Source organism: Tachyglossus aculeatus, chromosome X1 (genome assembly GCF_015852505.1).
Source record: "Tachyglossus aculeatus isolate mTacAcu1 chromosome X1, mTacAcu1.pri, whole genome shotgun sequence".
Taxonomy (NCBI): domain Eukaryota; kingdom Metazoa; phylum Chordata; class Mammalia; order Monotremata; family Tachyglossidae; genus Tachyglossus; species Tachyglossus aculeatus.
The window spans coordinates 98,227,887-98,250,435 of NC_052101.1; the positions used below are offsets into that span (position 1 = coordinate 98,227,887).

General features: G+C 43.5%; 1 non-coding gene and 1 pseudogene across 1 annotated transcript; both read right to left on the reverse strand.

The window, feature by feature from the left end:
* Nucleotides 1–15,157: 15,157 nt before the first annotated feature.
* On the reverse strand, nucleotides 15,158–15,276 carry LOC119920410 (annotated as a pseudogene).
* A 6,823-nt stretch (nucleotides 15,277–22,099) lies between these two features.
* Nucleotides 22,100–22,237, reverse strand: LOC119920594. The gene has a single exon (XR_005448326.1). It is a non-coding gene; the product is annotated as a small nucleolar RNA SNORA7 (small nucleolar RNA).
* Between the last annotated feature and the right edge of the window lie 312 nt (nucleotides 22,238–22,549).

Below are 22,549 nucleotides of genomic sequence, written 5' to 3' on the forward strand. Positions count from 1 at the left end.
ACTGAAATAGTGACCGAAACACTTTAAAAAGCAATCTTGAATTTCAGACATACAGAATGAAATATTTTATAGGCTGATTGACTCATCTTTTCTTGATAGAACTCCAAAATGAATTAAATGTGTTTGGGTCAAACCCAGCAACTCAAACACTTAGCAGCCATGTGAATACTCTGATTATTATTCATTTAATTATTTATATTCCTTTTGCTTTTATCATTTGTAGCTACCTCTTTTATAATCTATGGTGTGCTTGACAAATTATAACTGCTTGTCTCCCCTATTAAATTGTAAGCTCCTCTAGAAAAGAGACAGAATAGTTTTTCTTTGGTTGTATGTTCCCAAGAACAGTGCTCTGCACAGATTAGGCACATGGTAAATGCTGTTGATGATAACACTTTATAGTGCCTTGTTTAAGTAAAAGTTGTGAACATGGAGACATCATCCAGTGAAAAAGAGGAAAGGGCTAAACATAGAGAAGCAACATGAGGTAGTGGATAGAGAAGGAGCCTGGTAGTAAGAAGGTTGTCTGTGTGACCTTGGGCAAATCACTTCACTTCTCTGTGCCTCAGTTCTCTCATCTGTAAAATGGGATTGAGACTGTGATCCCCAGGTGGGACAGGGACTGTGTCCAACCTGATTTGCTTGTATCCACCCCAGTACATAGTGCAGTGCCTGGCACACAGTAAGTGCTTAACAAATACCACAATTATTATCATTATTATTGTTATTATTATTATCCAGCAATACCACTCACACACAATGCACAGAATTGGTTGAGTTGAATTGTCTTAGGATATACCAGGAAATCAAAACAAACGGTATATCATCACAACAATAAGCTGGAATGTTTCCACATGGCAATGGTGAACAATAATAGTAATAATAATTATATTTGTTAAGCACCATACTAAACACTTGGGTAGATACAAGATACTCAGGTTGGACTCAGTCTCTAACCTCACTGGAACTCACAGTTTAAGTATGAGGGAGAATAGGTATTGAATCCCCATTTTGCAGATGAGGAAACTGAGGCACAGAGAAGTTAAATGATATGCTCAATTTCACATAGTAGCGGAGCCAGGATTAGAAACTGGGTCCTTTGATTCTTGGCCCATTGGTTCCCCTAGGCCAAGCACAGTTCAGTTCTCATAAAATTTATTGGAAATCTTTTTCCGGTTTGGGGATTCTATTTTTCAAAAATGAGGTCAGAGTTAGTAAGGACTAAAATGAAGACTTGTCAAGGTGGTCCAAAATTGGCTGCATTTTATACAGTGTTCAGAAGAGGCAGGCAAGCAGCCAGATTACACCCCACCCCCACCATCTCTTACAATCACTGGTTTGTTCCAGTGTTGAGCAGAGGAAAAGGGGAGGGGGGTAATGGTGACTCAGGAGCACTGACTCGTGTCAATAAATCAATCAGTGGTAGTTATTGGATGCCAACTGTGTGCAGAACACTGTGCTAAGCACTTGGGGAAGTACACTATAACAGAGCTAGTACACATGATACCTACCTTCAGGGTTTTTTTTTGTTGTTGTTATAGCATTTGTTAAATGCTTACCATATGCCAGGCACTCTACTAAGCACTGGGGTACATACAAGGTAATCAGGTTGGACACAGCCCATGACCCACTTGGGGCTCACAGTCTTAATCCCCATTTTACAAATGAGGTAACTGAGGCACAGAGAAGTGAAGTGACCTTCCCTGGGCCACACGGCAGACAAATGGAGGAGCCAGGATTAAAAACCAGGCCCTTCTGACTTCCAAGCTCATGCTTTATCCTCTAGGCCACGCTGCTTCTCAGGAGCTCACCATCTTGTACATGCCAAAGGGATAGTTTCTGGCCATTAATCTCTTACCCAGGACCTCCTGCAAGAGGGTTTTCCTATTTTTCAGAGAGAGAAACTAGATAATTCAGTGAAATGGATTCCTATCTACCTGAACAACCCTTAACAATCTTTCCCCTAATACATAAACCAAGAGAGGTGGCTAGTTGTAATTTTGCATTTTGTCAGGGTGGAGAGGTACTCAGATGTCTACATTAGACACATTGTCAATAGTGCTCCACCACTAGATGCTAATGGGTTGGATTGGTTTCAGGATTTCAGATAGCTTTCCAGGAAACAGGGGAAAGTCTCTGAGTCAAAGGAAAGATGAAAAACTCCTTTTTTGGAGAAAGTAACTATAGCTATGACACATAAAAGATAAAACCCCAGACAGAAACTCAGATGTATGTCTCCTAGTAGAGTGATTTCTTTTTGAAAACAAAGAGATGCTCTCTATTGCAAAATTCTGACAAGTAAATATGGGTATAAAAATATATATACATTGCTGTTTCACACTGATTTATTTAGTAGCTATAGCGATCATACCAGCCCTCTATAAAACTCGAAAAGACATCTGTCTGAATGCCAAATTGGCCTGTCTTGGTCCTTTTGGGAATCATAAACAGGACCAAAAAAAAAGAATGTAAGGAAAGATACCCTGTTGCTAGCCTTTATTTTTCAATAGACATTAATTTTTCAGGATCCAAACTGGTATCCTTTGTATGCACTTAACTTTTCAAATAAGTAACCCAATTGCCCCAAACATCACCTGATTAGACTGCAAACTCCCTCTAGACTGTAAGTTCCTTCTAAACAGGGAACATGTCTACCAACTCTGTTATACAGTGCTCTACCAAGCACTTAGTGCAGTGCCTCGCACACAGCAAGTGCTTAATAAATGATAATTGTGGTATTACATACTAAATCATATATTAAATATGATTGATGCTACTACTGGGTAGTTATTTACTGGGGATGAAACTCTAAAAATCAAGCTGTCAAGATGCTCTTAGTAGGATGCCCAGTTGTTTATCTGTGTTTGTCTCTTTGGGAGAGAAACCAATTGAGAGGTGGATTGTATGATTGTGAATAAAACATTCAGCAGGGTTGCCATCAGACCCGATGTGGGGTGATCACCTTGGAAGAAAAATCACCTGGATAGTACAGACCAGGAGGGGTATTATACAGAGCGAAGCATGATGCTTGATCTTCGATAGAGTAAGGGAAATCTGATCACCTTTCTCCTGGAAAGCAGAATGGCAAGTTTTCTGTATAAATTAGGAGAGCTGAAATATAAGGCTTAGATTAATGCCTGCTATTTGTGAAAAATATTAAATACTAAAATCATCTGCAGATGAGAAAATTAAATGATGGAAAATCCAGTAAGAGTGAAACTGAGGCGACAGATTTGTCAATAAACCTTTCTATTTACCTTAAAATAGGACTTGTCTTATGCTGTCGAGTTGTCTCTGACCATAGCGATGCCATGGATACATCTCTCCCAGGATGCCCCACCTCCATCTGCAATGGTCCTGGTAGTGTATCCATAGAGTTTTCTTGGTAAAAATACGGAAGTGGTTTACCATTGCTTCCTGTGCCGTAAACTTGAGTCTCCGCCATCGATTATCTCCCATGCCGCTGCTGCCCAGCACAGGTGAGTTTTGACTTGAAAAAAATTGCCTTCTATTCACTAGCCACAGCTCAAACTAGGAATGGAATAGATATGCTTCTGCTTGACTCGCCCTCCAGTAGTTGAGACTGGTAGAGTACTGGAAACTCTCCAGGTGTGACCCTGAGAGGGGAAAATAGAACTAAAGAAATCAAAACCCCTCAACAAGGAATTATTTAATATTCACAGATCCCCCAGGATACAGAACAGTGTGCTGGGTCAGAGAGGGTCAAATCTGGGTTTATTCAGTCAACAATAGAGTGAAATTGATTTCTGTTTTCCATAGGCTTCTTATGTCTCTCAATCAACCAATCAATGCTGTTTATAGAATGCTTACTGCGTGCAGAGCACAGTTTGAGTTGGTAGACACAATCCCTGCCTACAGCAAGGCTTCAAGATTCAGTGGATTACTTACCTCTACAATTCACAAACCTTCCAGACATCATTCTCCACGTCCTGCTCAGCAAAAATCATGGTTGAGCTACAACTTATCCTTCTAGGATTTAGGTAGAGAGCATACAACCAATACAATTGAAGTGTGTGAGTTGAGAATAGGCCTGAAGTTAGATGCCAAGTTAAGTTGTTTAAATAAAGAATGTAACACATAAGTGCATAGCATATATGTTGCACTCTGTGTCCCAGCAGGAACACAACTGAAGAAAGAAGTGAGTACAAGTGACTCTGAGCAATCCACTAATTCTAAGGATCAAGGCTCATCTGGCATTCTTGACAGGGGACTCTATCTCTGAACTCACCCGACTTTTAGCTAGGAAGAGCTGTCTGTGAAGTTGCTGGAGCCGATTCCATGGCATCACTATTAGCATGAATTCTGTGACACAATCATAAGCACTTAGTACAGTGCTTTGCAGACAGAAAGTGCTTGATAATTACTACTGATTGATTAATTGATTGACTTCTAGAGTTGATTCCATGACATCCCTCTTGATTTGGTGGTGGTACTTATTCAAGTATACCGCTAAGGTTCAAATCATTTCTGATAGGTTTAAGTCCTTCGAATGACCATCAAATTGTTTACCTCCATATGTAGGAGGCTTTGGACATTTTCTCCCACCCACTTCTAATATAAAGAAGGGCAGTAGTTATGTAGTACAAGATTACATCTAAGTGAGTATGGCCTCTAGGGCAGGTCAATTCTCAGAAATTGCTTCCATCTAATCTCTGCCCTAAAGATTTTCTGACATCACAGCTCCTACTATCTCTGCTATTGCTTAGTGATCTACTCCTTGAAAATGTGCTTATAATGAAATGAAGTTATAGTTTTCATCAGTCCCTCAATAACTTTATTAGGGTTATAGTAAGAAATATGCTCATGTGAATTTTTTCATGCTTTATTGCACATACTGAAAGAGAAAATCCAGTCACCAACTTTCCTTCGCTTTTCCTGCTTTGTCTCATCACTGGACTGCTTCTTCCTTTTCAGCAAGTAGTATTTATGGTGGTTTTTCCTCAAAAAAATCCGCCCCAAATGCCTTTGTTTAAAACTGTTTGGCTTTCTTTGTGAAATGCGCAAAGTCCCTCATTATCACCCAGTATTTGGACTCGGTTTCCATTTAAAAGGACATACATTCTTGGATAAACAGCAAATCCTGGTTCACTGGGTTGGAATTATATTTGGCAAGGCATAATGATTTTAAATGCCAAGTATCCTGCATTTTGGTTCTGACTTTCTCTAAGATGGGTAAGGCTTCAGTTAGTCCAAGGTTTGGGGGTGGATGATATATTTCAAGGTTTCAGCAAACCTCTTCAGTTTATGTTGGTCAAAATGAGGCTAGTGCATCATTTGCCCAATTATGCCTTTTCCCAGCTTCATGTGGATGGTATGCAGGAGAAAGGATGCAGTGCAGCATGGCCTAGTGGAAAGATCACGGTGGTAGGAGGCAGGTGACCCGAGTTTTAATCCTGGCTTTGCCACTTGACTCCTGTGTGATCTTGGGTATGTCACTTCACTTCTCTGGGTCTCAGTTTCTTCATCAGTAAAATGGGGATAAGATACCTGCTCTCCCTCCTACGTACACTGTGAGCCCCATATGGCACAGGGACTGTGTCCAATCTGATCATCTTGCATTTATCTAGGTATTTAGCCCAGTGCTTGGTACACAGTACACAGTACAGTACGGTACAGTACAGTACACAGTGAGTGCTTTAAAAATGCCTTCATTATGAGTAAGAGAGCAGCTACACCAGACTCTTTCATTAGCAGAAATGTTCACGTAGCAAACTTTTATCAATCAATCAGTCAATAGTGTAAGTATAGCAGAGCACTGTACTAAGTGCTTGGGAGAATACAATAGAGTTAATAGATATGATTCCTGCCCTCTGAGTGTTATGCAATCTAGTGGTGGAGGCAGCCATTAAATTACATTCCAGTAGAGTGAAGCAATGATATATAGGGCTATGCAGATAAATGCTACAGGTCAATGGTTTTAATGTCCTGGACTGTAACTGACAGGACTCTGTGTGTGAGACTGAAGAAGTACTGAGAAGGGAGCAATCTAGAGGGGTCAGAGATTGACGTGGAGCCTCAACTTTGCACTGTAAGTGCAAGCTCGAAAAGACCCTGGAGAATCAGAGAAAGCTGTATTCATGATGTTTATAATGCTCTCCAATGTCCCCAGTTTTGTCCTTGTCCACTCACTGACTTGGATCTTTTCAGGTCTATATTCCCACTTTCTTCTTTGGTAACTTGCCAAGACAGCCCTGGAGCCATGGGCCTTGAGTTCACATATTCCTCCTTCTGATGTTTATGAAACAAAACAAGAGTTGGGAAAAACCAAGAGACTGGGCATTTAAATAAACTAAGTGCATTCATGTCTGCATTAGAGAAAACCACAAATGAGTGGAAGTCATTACAGAAACACTAGCTCTTCTTTTGGAGAACTTGTGGAGGAGACGAGATAAGAGGCAATGGAGTGCCTAGTGCCTTCCATTTTTTTTAAAAAAGGGGGATAGTCTGATTCTGTTCATTTAGGGGTCTGGCAAGATGAAGGAAAAAGTGCTCACAAAATCAAACAGTGAATTTGAAGAGAAGAATGTGGTCAAGAAACTAACCTGATATTTTTTAAAAAATTGAGTTGTCTTTTCTTGAGTACTTGCATTGTGTGTTGTGTTTGGTGCCATCTAGTGATCCCAAAAGGTGGTTGGTTTAAACTAAACGAATGTTTTTATGGCGGTTTCCAAACACAGAAGGCATTAGATGAGGATGAGCCATGGGACAATGCAATTGTTGCATTAAACCCAGATTCTATTTTTGACTAATGAAGGGAAAAAACACTTTCCAGGTGTGCTTACTTTGAGTTTTCCTCATTTAAGACTGCCAGTTTTTCTTTCTTTTTTTTTTCGTTTTGTCATAAAATGAGGGTCGGAGCTGATTTCCCTCTTTTAAATTAATTTGCAACCTGGCTTCTACAAACCATAATTTCATGCAAGGGAAATGAAATAAGAAACTTTTTCCCATCCCATGTTCAGGGAATGGCATGAGTGAAATAAAGAATACATCTTTAAACTAACCAATTTAAACACAGCCAAGATGAGAAGGGACAGATGCAGCATTAGCAGAGAAGTAAGACCACAGAATTATGATGCAAGACACACAGCCCAATAGTCCAGGAGAGAGGGAACTGTAGAGAGAACACCTCCTCGAAAGGTGGAAAGAGACTCACACGGCATAGGTATCTCACCTTTTCATTTTGAGTGCTGGAGTGAAAACGAGGCTTCTCATGAATACCTTCCAACCAAGCTCCAGGGATGTCCAGCAGGGGGTTCCCAGAAAGCTGGTAAAAAATATTTTCCAGGTGGGGAAGGTTGTTTATCAGTCTGATTAATGACTAGTTTGTAGCAGAAGTTGACTGAAGCAACGTGCCAGTCTCACCTCCGAAACATCACCAAGATCCGCCCTTTCCTCTCCATCCAAACCGCTACCTTGCTGGTTCAATCTCTCATTCGTTCATTCATTCATTCAATCGTATTTATTGAGTGCTTACTGTGTGTAGAGCACTGTACTAAGCGCTTTGGAAGTACAAGCTGACAACATATAGAGACAGGCCCTACCCAACAGTGGGCTCACAGTCTAGAAGGGGGAGACAGAGAACAAAACAAAACATATTAACAGAACAAAATAAATAGAATAAATATGTACAAGTAAAATAAATAAATAGAGTAATAAATACGTACAAACATATATACATATATACAGATGCTGTGGGGAAGGGAAGGAGGTAAGGCGAGGGGGATGGAGAGGGGCACGAGGGGGAGAGGAAGGAGGGGGCTCAGTCTGGGAAGGCCTCCTGGAGGAGGTGAGCTCTCAGTAGGGCCTTGGAGGGAGGAAGAGAGCTAGCTTGGCAGATGGGCAGAGGGAGGGCATTCCAGGCCAGGGGGATGACGTGGGCCAGGGGTCGATGGCGGGACAGGTGAGAACGAGGCACGGTGAGGAGATTAGCAGCAGAGGAGCAGAGGGTGTGGGCTGGGCTGTAGAAGGAGAGAAGGGAGGCGAGGTAGGCGGGGGCGAGGTGATGGAGAGCCTTGAAGCCGAGGGTCAGGAGTTTCTGCCTGATGCATAGGTCGATTGGTAGCCACTGGAGATTTTTGAGGAGGGGAGTAACATGCCTAGAGCATTTCTGGACAAAGACAATCCGGGTAGTGGTGTGAAGTATGGATTGAAGTGGGGAGAGACAGGAGGATGGGAGATCGGAGAGGAGGCTGATACAGTAATCCAGATGGGATAGGATGAGAGTTTGAACGAGCAGGGTAGCGGTTTGGATGGAGAGAAAAGGGCGGATCTTGGCAATGTTGCGGAGCTGAGACTGGCAGGTTTTGGTGACGGCTTGGATGTGAGGGGTGAACGAGAGAGTGGAGTCGAGGATGACACCAAGTTTGCAGGCTTGTGAGACGGGAAGGATGGTAGTGCCATCAACAGTGATGGGAAAGTCAGGGAGGGGGCAGGGTTTGGGAGGGAAGACAAGGAGTTCAGTCTTGGACATGTTGAGTTTTAGGTGGTGGGCAGACATCCAGATGGAGATGTCCTGAAGGCAGGAGGAGATGCAAGCCTGGAGGGAGGGAGAGAGAGCAGGGGCAGAGATGTAGATTTGGGTGTCATCAGCGTAGAGATGATAGTTGAAGCCGTGGGAGCGAATGAGGTCACCAAGGGAGTGAGTGTAAATCGAGAACAGAAGGGGACCAAGAACTGAACCTTGAGGAACCCCTACAGTAAGGGGATGGGACAGGGAGGAGGAGCCTGCAAAACAGACTGAGAATGAACGACCGGAGAGATAAGAGGAGAACCAGGAGAGGACAGAGTCTGTGAAGCCAAGGTTGGATAGTGTGTTGAGGAGAAGGGGGTGGTCCACAGTGTCGAAGGCAGCTGAGAGGTTGAGGAGGATTAGGATAGAGTATGAGCCATTGGATTTGGCAAGCAGGAGGTCATTGGTGACCTTTGAGAGGGCAGTTTCCGTGGAATGTAGGGGACGGAAGCCAGACTGGAGGGGGTCGAGGAGAGAGTTCGTGTTGAGGAATTTGAGGCAGCACATGTAGATGACTCGTTCAAAGAGTTTGGAAAGGAATGGTAGGAGGGAGATGGGGCGATAACTAGAAGGTGAGGTGGGGTCAAGAGGGGTTTTCTTTAGGATGGGGGAGACATGAGCATGTTTGAAGGCAGAGGGGAAGGAACCAGTGGAACCAGTAGGAACCATCCTATCCCGATTGGATTACTGCATCAGCCTCTTCTCTGATCTCCCATCCTTCTGTCTCTCCCCACTTCAGTCTATACTTCACGCTGCTGCCCGGATCATCTCTGTGCAGAAATACTCTGGGCATGTTACTCCCCTCCTTAAAAGTCTCCAGTGGCTGCCAGTCAACCTACACATCAAGCAAAAACTCCTCACTCTCGGCATCAAGGCTCTCAATGACCTCTCCCCCTCCTACCTCACCTCCCTTCTCTCCTTCTACAGCCCAGCCCTCACCCTCCGCTCCTCTGCCGCTAACCTCCTCACTGTACCTCGTTCTCACCTGTCCCGCTGTCGACTCCTGGCCCATGTCCTCCCCCTGGCCTGGAATGCCCTCTCTCCGCACAACCGCCAAGCTAACTCTCTTCCTCCCTTCAAAGCCCTACTGAGAGCTCACCTCCTCCAGGAGGCCTTCCCAGACTGAGCCCCCTTTTTCCTCTCTTCCTCCCCATCCCCCCACCCTACCTCCTTCCCCTCCCCACAGCGCCTGTATATATGTTTGTACAGATTTATTATTCTATTTATTTTACTTGTACATATTTACTATTCTATTTTGTTAATTATGTGCATCTAGCTTTATTTCTATTTATTCTGATGACCCCTGTCCACGTGTTTTGTTTTGTTGTCTGTCTCCCCCTTCTAGACTGTGAGCCTGTTGTTGGGTAGGGACCGTCTCTATATGTTGCTAACTTGTACTTCCCAAGCACTTAGTACAGTGCTCTGCACACAATAAGCACTCAATAAATATGATTGAATGAATGACTGAATCTGCAGGGAGTTTATGCACATGCCCAGGGAGCTCAGAATGCATTTTGGAGGAATTAAGCAATTGTAAATTCCTTCTCCACATCAGATGTTCACCCACCCACTCTCAGATATGCCACTTTCTGGAGATAGCCCAAAGATTTTACAGCATTTGGTAATTTGGCCTCCCTGGGAAATCTGTGCGGCTTCTGAGACGGTTCCATGATGGCAGAGTTGGTCGTGTCAGAGCTTGTGGTGTTCTATCTAATCCTTTCCACTCTACTAATGGATTAAAGTTGGCTTAAGTAGTTAATCTAGTTCTTTGAAGAATAACCACCACATTAATATCATTATTATTATTAATAATAATGGCATTTGTTAAACACCTACTATGTGTCCGGCACAGGGTAGCTACAATCCAATTAGATCAGACACAGCCCCTATCCCACACTGGGTTCACAGTCTAAGGGGAGGAAGAACAGGTATTGTGGGCAGGGAAAGAGTCTACCAACTCTGTTATATTGTACTCTCCCAAGTGCTTAGCACAGTGCTCTGAACACACTAATGCTTAGTAAATACTGTCGATTGATTGATCACAATTTTACAGGTGAGGAAACAGAGGCACAGAAAAGTTTAAATCATTCCCTCAAGGTCACAGAGCAAGCAAGTGGTAGAGCTGGGATTAGAACCCAGGATTCCTGGCTTCCAGTCCTGTTCCCCTTCCACTAGGCCATGCTGCTTCCCATTTCATCTAAGCAGCCTTGGTGGAGAATTCAACAAGGAACCTGATTCTGGCCATGGAACATGCTTCTGAAACTCTTTTAATTCAGTAGGCTGCAGGCATCATTGAACTTTTTAGGGACAGAAGTTCAAGGATTGATTTAGCTATAGGCCAATCCCTTAAAAAACTTGCAGATGATCTTCCCATCACTCAAACACACCCAGAGCACACCTCTTCCCTACTTCAGGGTCAAAAACCACCACTTCCTCCAGAAAACATTACCATACTAACCCTCACATCTCCAGTTGGTTTTGCCATTCTATCAGCCAGCCCAGTACCCATTTGAGCTCAATGAGCTGAAATGGGGAACCTAAAACCACAGAGTGAGGATGGGGGAGGCAGAGGAAATGCTTTTAAGGGCACAGAAATGTACAGCATTAGGCAAGGTGGTATGACTGGTGAAATCTTGCAGTTTGACCACTTGAGTGAACTACAAGGAAGGAAAGAGTGGTTCTATTTAAGCAGATAGAGAGAATTATGAGGTGGAGCTTTTTACACCCACTGCCTCCACTTCCTCAACTCCAATCCTCTTCTTGACCCCCTCCAATCTGGATTCTGTCACCTACACTCCACAGAAACTGTCCTCTGTACGGTCCCAAATGAACTTCTTGCTAAATCCAACAGCCTCTTCTCCATCCTAATCCTCCTCAGCTCCAGCGCTTAGAACAGTGCTTGGCACATAGTAAGCGCTTAACAAATACCATCATTATTATTCTCAGCTGCTTCGACACTGGAGACTTTCTCCATCAATCGTATTTATTGAGCATTTACTATGTGCAGAGCACTGTATTAAGTGCTTGGGAGAGTACAATACAACAGAAGTAGCAGAAATGTTCCTGCCCACAACAACCTTACAGTCTAGAAGAGGGGGTTTCTCCTTGAAACCCTACCTAATCTTAGCTTCACTGAAACTATCCCCTCCTGGTTCTCCTACCTTTCTGACAGCTCCTTCCCGATCTTTTTTGCTGGCTTCTTCTGTCTCCCATCCTCCAACTGTGGGGGTCCCTTAAGGCTCACCTCTGGGTCCTCTTCAGTTCTCCATCTACACCCACTCCCTTGGAGAACTCATTTTCTCCAGTGGTTTTGAATACCATCTCTGTGAGGATGATTGCCAAATCTACATCTCTAGCCCTGATCGCTCTTGTTCTCTGCAGATGCCCATTTCCTCCTGCCATTTGCAACAAAGAACAAACAAGTCAGTGCAACCAGGGGCAATTTTTGTGTGCCTAGTGAGCCTGGGACTTCAGTAGCACTTCAGCCTTTTAAGTAACTCTCACTGCTAAGTAAACTTCCCTTGCAGTTGCAAAGAGCAAAGGAGAAGTGTAGTCTACTGGAAAGAGCCTGGGCCTGGAAATCAGAGGACTGGAGTTCTAATCCTGGATCCACCACTTGCCTGCTGTGTGACCATGGGCAAGTTACTTCACTTCTCTGTGCCTCAGTTTCCTCATCTGTAAAATGGGGATTCAATGTCTGTTCTCCCTGTTACTTAAACTGAGAGCCCAAAGTCAGACAGGTACTGTGTGATTTGCCATTATCCTCGACTCATCTCTTTCATGCAATCGACATATTCAATCTGTCACCAAGTCCTTTTGGTTCAACCTTCGTGACATTCCTAAAATCTGCCCTTTCCTCTCAATCCAAACTGCTATTATGCTGATCCAGTCACCTATCCTATAACTCCTTGATTACTACATCTGCCTTCTCTCTGACCTCCCTGTCTCCTGTCTCTCCCCACTCCAATCCATACTTCACTCTGCTGTCTGGATCATTCTTCTCAAAAACATTCAGTCCACATGCTCAGTCCACATCTCTCCACTCATCAAAAACCTCTAATGATTGCCCACCCACCTCCACATCAAACAGAAACTCCTTACACATTGGTTTTAAAGCACTTGATCACCTTGCCCCTACTCCTGTCTTACATTACTGATTTCCTATTACAACTCAGCACACTGACTTCACTTCTGTTCTACCAACCTATTCACTCACTGTACTTCAATTTCATTTATCTCGCCACTGATCCCTCGCCTGGAACTTCCTCCTCCTTCGTATCTGACAGACTAGCACTCTCCCCACCTTCAAAACCTTATTCAAATCACATCTTCTCCAAGAGTATTCCCCAGTTAAGCCCTCATTCCCCCTACTCTCTCTCTCTTCTATGTCACCTTTGTGCTTGGATTTGTACCATTTATTTTTATTATCATTATGGCATCTGTTGAGGGCTTACTATGTGTAAAGCCCTGTTTTAAACACTGGGTTAGATACCAGTTAATCAGGAGAGGTACAATCCCTGTCCCACACAAGGCTCATAGTCCAAGTAAGAGGGAGAACAGTTATTCAATCCCCATTTTACATTTGGTGAAACTGAGGCACAGAGAAGTTAGGTGACATGCTCAAGGTCACACAGCAAGCAATTGGCAGGGTGAGAATTAGAACCCAGGTCCTCTGACTCTCAGGCCCGTGCGCTTTCCACTAATAATAATAATAGTGGTATCTGTTAAGCGCTTACTATGTGCCAGTCACTGTATAAATTCTTGGGTGAACACAAGCAAATCAGTATGGAAACAGTCCCCATCCCATGTGGGGGTCACAGTCTCAATTCCTATTTTACAGATGAGGGAACTGAAGCCCAGAGAAGTGAAGTGACTTGCCCAAGTTCACATAGCAGACTAGTGGCAGAGCCAAGATTAAAACCCATGAACTTCTGACTCCCAGGCCCATGCTCTATCTACTAGGCAATGTTGCTTCTTTTTTCACTCCACCCCCAGCCCCGCAACACTTCTGTATATATCAGTGTGAAGCAGCGTGGCTGAATAGAAAGAGAATGGGCTTGGGAATCAGAGGACATGGGTTCTAATCCAGGCTTTGCCACTTGTCTGCTGTGTGACCTTGGGCAAGCCACTTAACTTATCTGTGCCTCAATTGCCTCATCTGTATAATGGGGATTAAAACTGTGAGCCCCACATGGCACAACCTGATTACCTTGTATCTACCACAGTGCTTAGAACAGTGTTTGGCACATAGTAAGCACTTAACAAATACTGTTATTATTATTATTACACCAGAAATTTATATTATTATCTGCCTTCCCCTCTAGGCTGTTAGCTCACTGTAGTCAGGGAGTGTGTCTACCAACTCTACTATATATTGTACTCTCCCAAGTCCTTAGTACAATGCTCTGCACCCAGTAAGTGCTCAATAAATATGTTTGAATGATTGTCTCACCCTCTAGACTGAAAGCTCCTTATGGACAGGGACCATGTCTACCAACTCTGTTGTATTGTATTCTCCCAAGCTGTAAGTACAGTGTTGTGCACACAGTAAGCACTCGATTGATGGATTAATTGATCAACTTGTATCTACCCCTTGCTTAGAACATTACTCAACAAATGGCAAGCACTTAACAAATGCAATGATAATAATAATAATAATCATAACAATAATTATAATGCATATATGTATATATATATATATATATGCTGTATAAATGTACCTACACATATGAGAATCAGCATGGCTTAGTAGAAAGAGCACGAGTTGGTAGTCAGAGGTTGTGGGTTCTAATCCCAGCACCACCACTTGTCTGTTGTATGACCTTGGGCAAGCCACTTAATTTCTCTGTACCTCAGTTACCTCATCTGTAAAATGGGGATGAAGATTGTGAGCCTCATGTGGGACAACCTGATTACCGCAGCATGGCTCAGTGGAAAGAGCATGGGCTTGGGAGTCAGAGGTCAAGGGGTCGAATCCCGGCTCCGCTATTTGTCTGCCATTTGTCAGCTGTGTGACCTTGGGCAAGCCACTTAACTTCTCTGTGTCTGTTACCTCATCTGTAAAATGAGGATTAAGACTGTGAGCCCCACGTGGGACAACCTGATTACCTTGTATTTCCCCTAGTGCTTAGAACAGTGCTTGGCACATAGTAAGCGTTTAACCAATACCATCATTTTCCAGACTAATCCCCTATTTTCATCAGATATCCCTCCCCTCCCCATCTCCCCGATTTGCTCCCTTTGATCTATCACCCTCTCTGCCCCACAGCACTTGTGTGTATATGTACATGTCTGTAATTCTATTTTGTATTAATGCATGTTTACTTGTTTTGATGTCTTTCTCCCCCCTTCTAGACTGTAAGCCTGTTGTGGGCAGGTATTGTCTCTCTTTTTTGCTGAATTGTACTTTCCAAGTGCTTAGTACATTGCTCTGCACACAGTAAGCACTCAATAAATACGATTGAATGAATGAATCCCCATTTTACAGATAAGGTAACTGAGGCACAGAAAAGTGAATTGACTTGCCCAAGGTCACACAGCAGACAAGTCACAGAGCAGGGATTAGAACCCACAACCTACTGACTCCCAGACTGTGCTCTATCTACTAGGCCATGCTGCTTCCCCATAAGACTACAACACCAGTAATCCCAGGTGATCTCCCAACCAAGTTTTAACCAGGCCCATCCCCTGCTTAGCTTCCAAGATCAGATGAGATTGGGCTTGTTCAGGGTGGTATGGCCATAGACAACCACTTTGCACAGTATTTGGCACATAGCATTGGCACATAACTGCTATCATTATCATTATCCCATCAGGCGTATGCCAATTTGCAAGGCTAGATTAATCTTGTGCTTTCTGTATTCAAGACTATAGAATTAGTTACACATTTATTTTTCTTGTTCCAGACTGAAAGATAGACTGTAAGCGTGTTATGGGCAGGGAACATGTGTACTAATTCTTTTGAATTCTACTCTCCCAAGCATGTAGTATAGTGCTCTACACATGGTAAGTGCTCAATAAATACCATTGATTGATTGATGGATTCTTCATATGTTGCAGTTGTACATAGGAAATTTTTGAAAGGGGAAGTTTTGTGAAAAGCCTTTTTCTTAAAGTGATTAAGAAAAGGCACATGAAATATGACATTGTGGATAGAAAACATGCACAGAATTTGGCAGGGCCTTCAGACAATGAATAAAATGTCCCCTGAGCAAACTTGGAGTTCCTTTAGAGAACGCTCTGTCCTCTCTATAATGAAGAGAGGAGAGAAATGTCCTCGGTTATATTGTTCCAGCTGGAGACAAGGCTGACACTTTCATTCTGATTTAATATGTAATGGTCAGAATGCAGCAGGGGACAGATTTGAGAATCTGCATTGCTGTATTTGGAGATATTTTTCTAAACTTCAAAAATCCAATGAATGCAAAACATTTTAGCTTTTGGTATTTACTGCCACAGAGGTCACAATACTCCAAGTGATGGCCCCCATGACAACCATAACTCAGCGCCTTTGGATAAGTTTTTCTGTTGCTTAATATGGTTTTAACATTCAAGTGTCTTGACTATGTGTGTGTGTGTGTGTGTGTGTGTGTGTGTATGCAGTAATGGGTAAAGTGTGTACACTTTTGTTCAGTGGCTTGATTTGCTATTCAGAAAACTTCAATTCTAATGGAAGCACAATTTCATTTTTGCTTTTGCTTTCCTTGCTGATATAGAGGAACACTTATTGGAACTGCTGTTACCATCCAAGGCAGAGGATAAAGTCCGATCCCTGAGTCTCACTTTCAGTTATGATGCTTCCATATGTCAGGTCTTAATGCTCAAAAAGCCTTGGTCACCACTAGGATTGTCCTGAGGGGCACATTCAGGTTTGGAAAGCAGTCAGGAGGCTCCCAAGGGTATTTGGTTCTTATTTTAATCATATTTGAATGTATCTTCTAAAATCATGCCACTTCTAAAGTAATCAATCAATCAATCATATTTATTGAGAACTTACTGCATGCAGAGCTCTGTACTAAGCTCTTGGGAGAGTACAATATAACAGAGTTCATAGACATGTTCCTTGCTCACAATGAGCTTACAGACTAGAGGGGGAGACAGACATTAATATAAATAAATACATTAAGGCTATGTACACAGGTGCTGTGGGGCTGAGGGAGAGGTGAATAAAGGGCGCAAATCCAAGTGCAAGAGTAATACAGAAGTAAGCGGGAGAAGAGTAAAAGCAGGCTTTGTCAGGGGAAGCCTCTTGGAGGGGATTTGCTTTTAATAAGGTTTGGATGGTTGGGAGAGTGATTGTCTGTCAGATATGAAGAGAGAGGGTGTTCCCTGCCAGAGACAGAACACGGGAGAGAAGTCTGTGGTGAGATAGACAAGATCGAGATACAGTGAGTAGATTGGCATTAGAGGAGTGAAGTGCGGGGGCTGGGTTCTAGTAGGAAAGCAATGAATTGAGGTAGCAGGGGTAAATGTGATTGAATGCTTTAAAGCCAATGGTTAGGAGTTTCTGTTTGATAAGGAGTTGGATGAGCAACCACTGGAGGTTCTTGAGGAGTGGGCAAACATGGACTGATTGTTTTCAAAGAAAAATGATCTGGTTAGCAGATGGACTGGAGTGGGGAGAGACAGGAGGCAGGGGGGTCAGCAAGGAGGCTGATTCAGTAATCAAGGCAGGATAGGGTAAATGTTTGGATTAACATGGTAACAGTTTGGATGAAGAGGAAAGGGAGGATTTTATCAATATTGTGAAGGTTGAACCAACAGGATTTGGTGACAGATTGAATGCTTGGGTTGAATGAGAGAGATGAGTCAAGGATAGAACCAAGATCATGGGCTTGTGAGACAGGGATGTTGGTGGTGCTGTCTACAGTGACAGGAAAGTTAAGGGGAAGACAGGGTTTGGATGGGAAGATAAGGAGTTCTCTTTTGTACATGCTAAGTTTGAGGTGTCAGTGGGGCATCCAAGTAGAGATGTCCTGAAGGCAAGAGGAAATGCGAGACTCCAGAGAAGAAGAAAGATCAGGGCTGGCGATGTAGATTTGGGAATCATCTGCTTAGAGATAGTAGTTGAAGCCATGGAAGTGAATGAGTTCTCCAAGGGAGTGAGTGTAGCTGGAGGAGCATCTAGAGAGACAGGTGGAGAACTAGAAGAGGTCCACGTCAGTGAAGCCAAGGTCAGATGATGTGTCCTGGAGAAGGGGGTGGTTGACTTTGTCAAAAGCAGCTGAGAGATTGAGGAGTGTTAGGGTGGAGTAGAGTCCATCAGATTTGGCAAGAAGAAGGTCACTGGTGACCTTTGAGAGGGTGGTTTCTGTGGAGTGAAGGGGGAGAAGCCAGACTGGAGGGGATCAAGGAGGGAATTAGAGTAGAGGAAATGGAGACAGTAGGTATAGGCAATTCGCTGAAGGAGTTTGGTGAGGGTTGGTAAGAGATAGATGGGGCGATAGCTGGAGGGAGCCATGGGGTCAAAGGGTTTTTTTTTTTAGGATTGGGGAGACATGACCATGTTTGAAAGCAGTGGGGAAGAAACGATTGAAGAGTGAACGGTTGAAAATGGTGGTCAGGGGAGGGAAGAAGAGAAAGGGCAAGCTCCTCATAAGGTGTGATGGGATGGGATAGGAGGCATAGATGGAGAGGGTGGATTTTGAGAGGAGGCAGGAGATCTCCTCTTGAGATACTGCTGGGAAAGATGGGAGAGTTGAAGAAAGGGCAGGGGGAGCAGAGGACTAGAGAGAAGTAGGGAATTTTAGGAAGGTCATCTCTGATGGTTTCAATTTTCTCAATAAAATATGTGGACAGATCATGAATAATAATAATAACAATAATAATAATAATAGTAATTATGGTATTTGTTAAGCAGTTACTATGTGCCAAGCACTGTTCTAAACGCCTGGGTAGATACAGGGTAATCAGGTTGTTCCACATGGGGCTCACAGTTTTAATCTCCATTTTCCAGATGAGGGAACTGAGGCCCAGAGAAGTTAAGTGACTTGCCCAAGGTCACACAGCCGATAAGTGGCAGAGCCAGGATTAGAACTCACGACCTCTAACTCCCAAGCCCGGGCTGTTTCCACTGAGCCACGCTGCTTCTCCATTAGGGGCAAGGGATAGGGAGGCAGGGGCGTGGAGGTTTAGGAGAGAGTTAAATCTCTGAAACGATTGTCTAGGACAGTGGTCATGGGAGTTCAATAAGGATGGAGAAATAATGTTGTCAGGCAGAGCTAAAGCAGGCCTCAAGGGAATTTTAATTATTGTCTGAAGCATATTATTACTTGAATATTCTTTCTCGAGCTTTTCTCATCCCCACCACTATCACTGACTAGAGTTCTTACATCATAACCTGAAGTGGAGATGAGGTGGGAACAGAGCCTGGGCAAGAGAGGCACGTGATGTGCCCTAGTGGAAAGAGCATGGGCCTCAGAGTTAGAGGACCTGGGTTTTAATCTCGGCTCTGCCACTTGCCTGCTGTGTGACCTTGGATAAGCCACTTATCTTCTAGTTGTCTAAATTTCCTCAACTGTAAATCAGAGATTAAATACCTATTTTCCCTCCTACTTAGGTTGTGAGCCCCATGTAGGATAGGGGCTGCATCTAACCTGATTAACTTGTATCTATCCCCACACTTTTTTTAAAAATGGCATTTATTAAGGCTTACTATGTGCAAAGCACTGTTCTAAGTGCTGGGGAGGTTACAAGGTCATCAGGTTGTCCCACAGGGGGGTTCACAGTCTTAATCCCCGTTTTACAGATGAGGGAACTGAGGCACAGAGAAGTGAAATGACTTGCCCAAAGTCACACAGCTGACCATTGGCGGAGCCGGGATTTGAACCCATGACCTCTGACTCCAAAGCCCGTACTCTTTCCACTGAGCTATGCTGCTTTTCTATAATAATGATGTTTTTTGTTAAATGCTTACTATGTGCCAAGCACTGTTCTAAGCACTGGGGTAGATACAAGCTAATCAGGTTGTCCCACGTGGGATTTAGTCTTAATCCCCATTTTACAGATGAGGTAACTGAGGCACAGAGAAATTAAGTGACTTGCTGAAAGTCACACAGCAGACAAGTGGCGGAGCTCAGATTAGAACCCGTGACCTCTGACTCCCAAGCCCGGGCTCTTTCCACTAAGCCATGTGAACAGTGCTTGACTCATAGTAAGCCCTTAACAAATACCATCATTATTATTCTGAGCCACGTGATCTTCGGCAAGTCACTTAACCTCCCAGTGCCTCAGTCTCCTCTTCTGTAAAATGGGGATTCGATACCTGTTCTCTCTCCTTCTAAGATTGTGCTCCCCACATGGGACAGAGACTGTCTGTCTGACCTGATTATCTTGTATGCACCCCAGTGTTTAGTACAGTACTTGGCACATAGTAGGTGCTTAACAAATGCCATCATTATTTTTCTACCACAGGGATGACTAGATAGTTTGGTGGTAGGACTAATGTTTGTTTGAGGAACAGGGCCACAAGTGAAGCAACATGGCCTTATGGACAGAACACGGGCCTGGGAGTCAAAAGGACCTGGGTTCTATACCCAGTTCCACCACTTGTCTGCTGGGTGACCTCGGGCAAGTCCCTTCACTTTTCTGTGCCTGGGTTTCCCCATCTGTAAAATGGGGATTAAGACTGTGAGCTCCACGTGGCTCAGGGATGATGTCCAACCTGCTTACCTAATATCTACCCAGTGTTTATTACAGTGCCTGGCACATAGTAACCCCAGTGTTTATTACAGTGCCTGGCACATAGTAAGCACTTAACAAATACCATTAAAAAAAGTGGGTGAGGATAACAGTGGAGACTGGACATCAGGCAGAATCTCTCCTTTCCAACAAGCAGCTAATGCCATGTTGAGTTTGGAGAGAACTGTAGTGAATTCTTATCATTCATTCGGTCAACAATTATTGAGCACCTGCTCCTGCACCCATTGACCCACCAATGATTCCAGACTTTAATTTCTTTGCAAAGTCCCCAGTATCCCCACTTCCACCCTCTCGTCCCTGATGATGACATCCTTATTGATAATCCTGTTGATGTCCTCCAAATCCCTTCTTGACCCTCTGCAATGTGGCTTCCACTCTCTTTACTCGACTGAAACCACACTTTCCAAAGTCAACACTGACTTCCACCTTGCCAAATCTAATGGACTAATCAGCCAACTGGACCTCTCAGCTGACTTTACCATTGTAAACCAATACTCCCTTCTCCTAGAAACACTATATAATTTTGGTTTTTCAGTTTTCTCCTGGATCCTGTGACCTCTCTTGCTAGTTCTTCTCAGTCCTTCTCACTAACTCTTCCTCTGACTCTCAGACCTTAATTGTACGTGTCCCTGGATGCTCAATTCTGGTTCCTATTCTCTTCCCACTTTACATGCACTGTCTTGGAGTATTATCCTTTCCCATAGCTTCACCTACCATCTTTATGCAAATGATTCCCAAAATGACTCCGTGACCTCTCACCTGCTCTGAAATTTCATGTTTCCTTTTATAATAATAATTGCATTTATTAAGCGCTTACTACATGCAAAGCACTGTTCTAAGCACTGGGGAGGTTACAAAGTGATCAGGTTGTCCCACGGGGGGCTCAGTCTTCATCCTCATTTTACAGATGAGGGAACTGAGGCACAGAGAAGTGAAGTGACTTGCCCAAAATCACACAGCTGACAATTGGTGGAGCCGGGATCCAGGACATATCCACATAGATGTCTACCTGACAGATCAAGCTCAATATGTCTAAAACATCCTCTACCTTCCTTCCCAAATCCTCTTCTCCACTTAACTTTTCCATCACAGTTGACCACACCATCCTCCCTGTTGCTGAAGCCCACAGCCGGTATTATCCCCATATTAAGTCTGTCACCAAATCCTGTTGGTTTTTCAATCAATCAATGGTATTTTTTGATCAGTTACTGTGTGCAGAGCCCTGTACGAAGCCCTTAGGAGAGTTCAATGCAATAGTTCCTCTTCAATGTATTTCAGGATCTTCAGGATCAAATGTCCAGGTGCTTGTCAAATCCTACCTTGATGACTGCATGATCACCTTGACTACTTCTTGCTGACCTTCCTGCCACCAGGCTCTCCCTCTCCAGTCCATACTTCACTCTGCTGCCCAGATCATTTTTATAATAACATTCTGTGCATAGGTTATATCCATCCTCAGCACTCATGTATGTAGCTTTATCAATTATTTATTTTGACCACCCTAGTTGAAAATATTTTTATGTTTGTCTCCTTGTGGTCAGGGCTCCTTGTGGTCAGTGCTTGTGTCACTTCTTTATTCTGTGTGCTGCACTGAGTACGTGCCCAATATATGCTTTTATTACGATGACTACTACTATTACTCCTTGTTGTCTTATGCTGTTGAATCATGTCTGACCCATAGTGATGCCATGGACACATCTCTCCCAGAATGCCCCACCTCCATCTATAATTGTTCTGGTAGTGTATCCATAGAGTTCTCTTGGTAAAAATAAGAAAGCAGTTTACCATTGCCTCCATCTGAGTGGTAAACCTGAGTCTCCGCCTTCGACTCTCTCACGTGCTGCTGCTGCCCAGCATGGGGGAGTTTTGACTTGTATCAAATTGTCTTCCACTCGCTAGCCACTGCCCAAGCTAGGAATGGAATGGATATGCCTCTGCTTGACTCTCCCTCCCATAGTTGAGACTGGTAGAGTACTGGAAACTCTCCAGGTGTGACAGTGAGAGGTGCTATTACTACTACTACTACAAAACCTCCAATAGTTGCTTAGTCCTCTTCCTACAAAGTAGAAACTCCTGACAATTAGTTTTAAGGCACTCAATCCCTCAATTCAATTGACACATATTATTATTATGATTATTATAAAATTCTGTTGAGTCATTTCTGATTCATAGCGACTCCATGGATATATTTTCCCCAGAACGTCCTGTCTTCTACCGTAATCTATAACTTTGCTAATGGTTCTTCCATTATCATTGTTATGGCTTCTATCTGTCTAGATGTTGGCACTCAATTCAGTTCCCTCTACTTATCCACTCTCT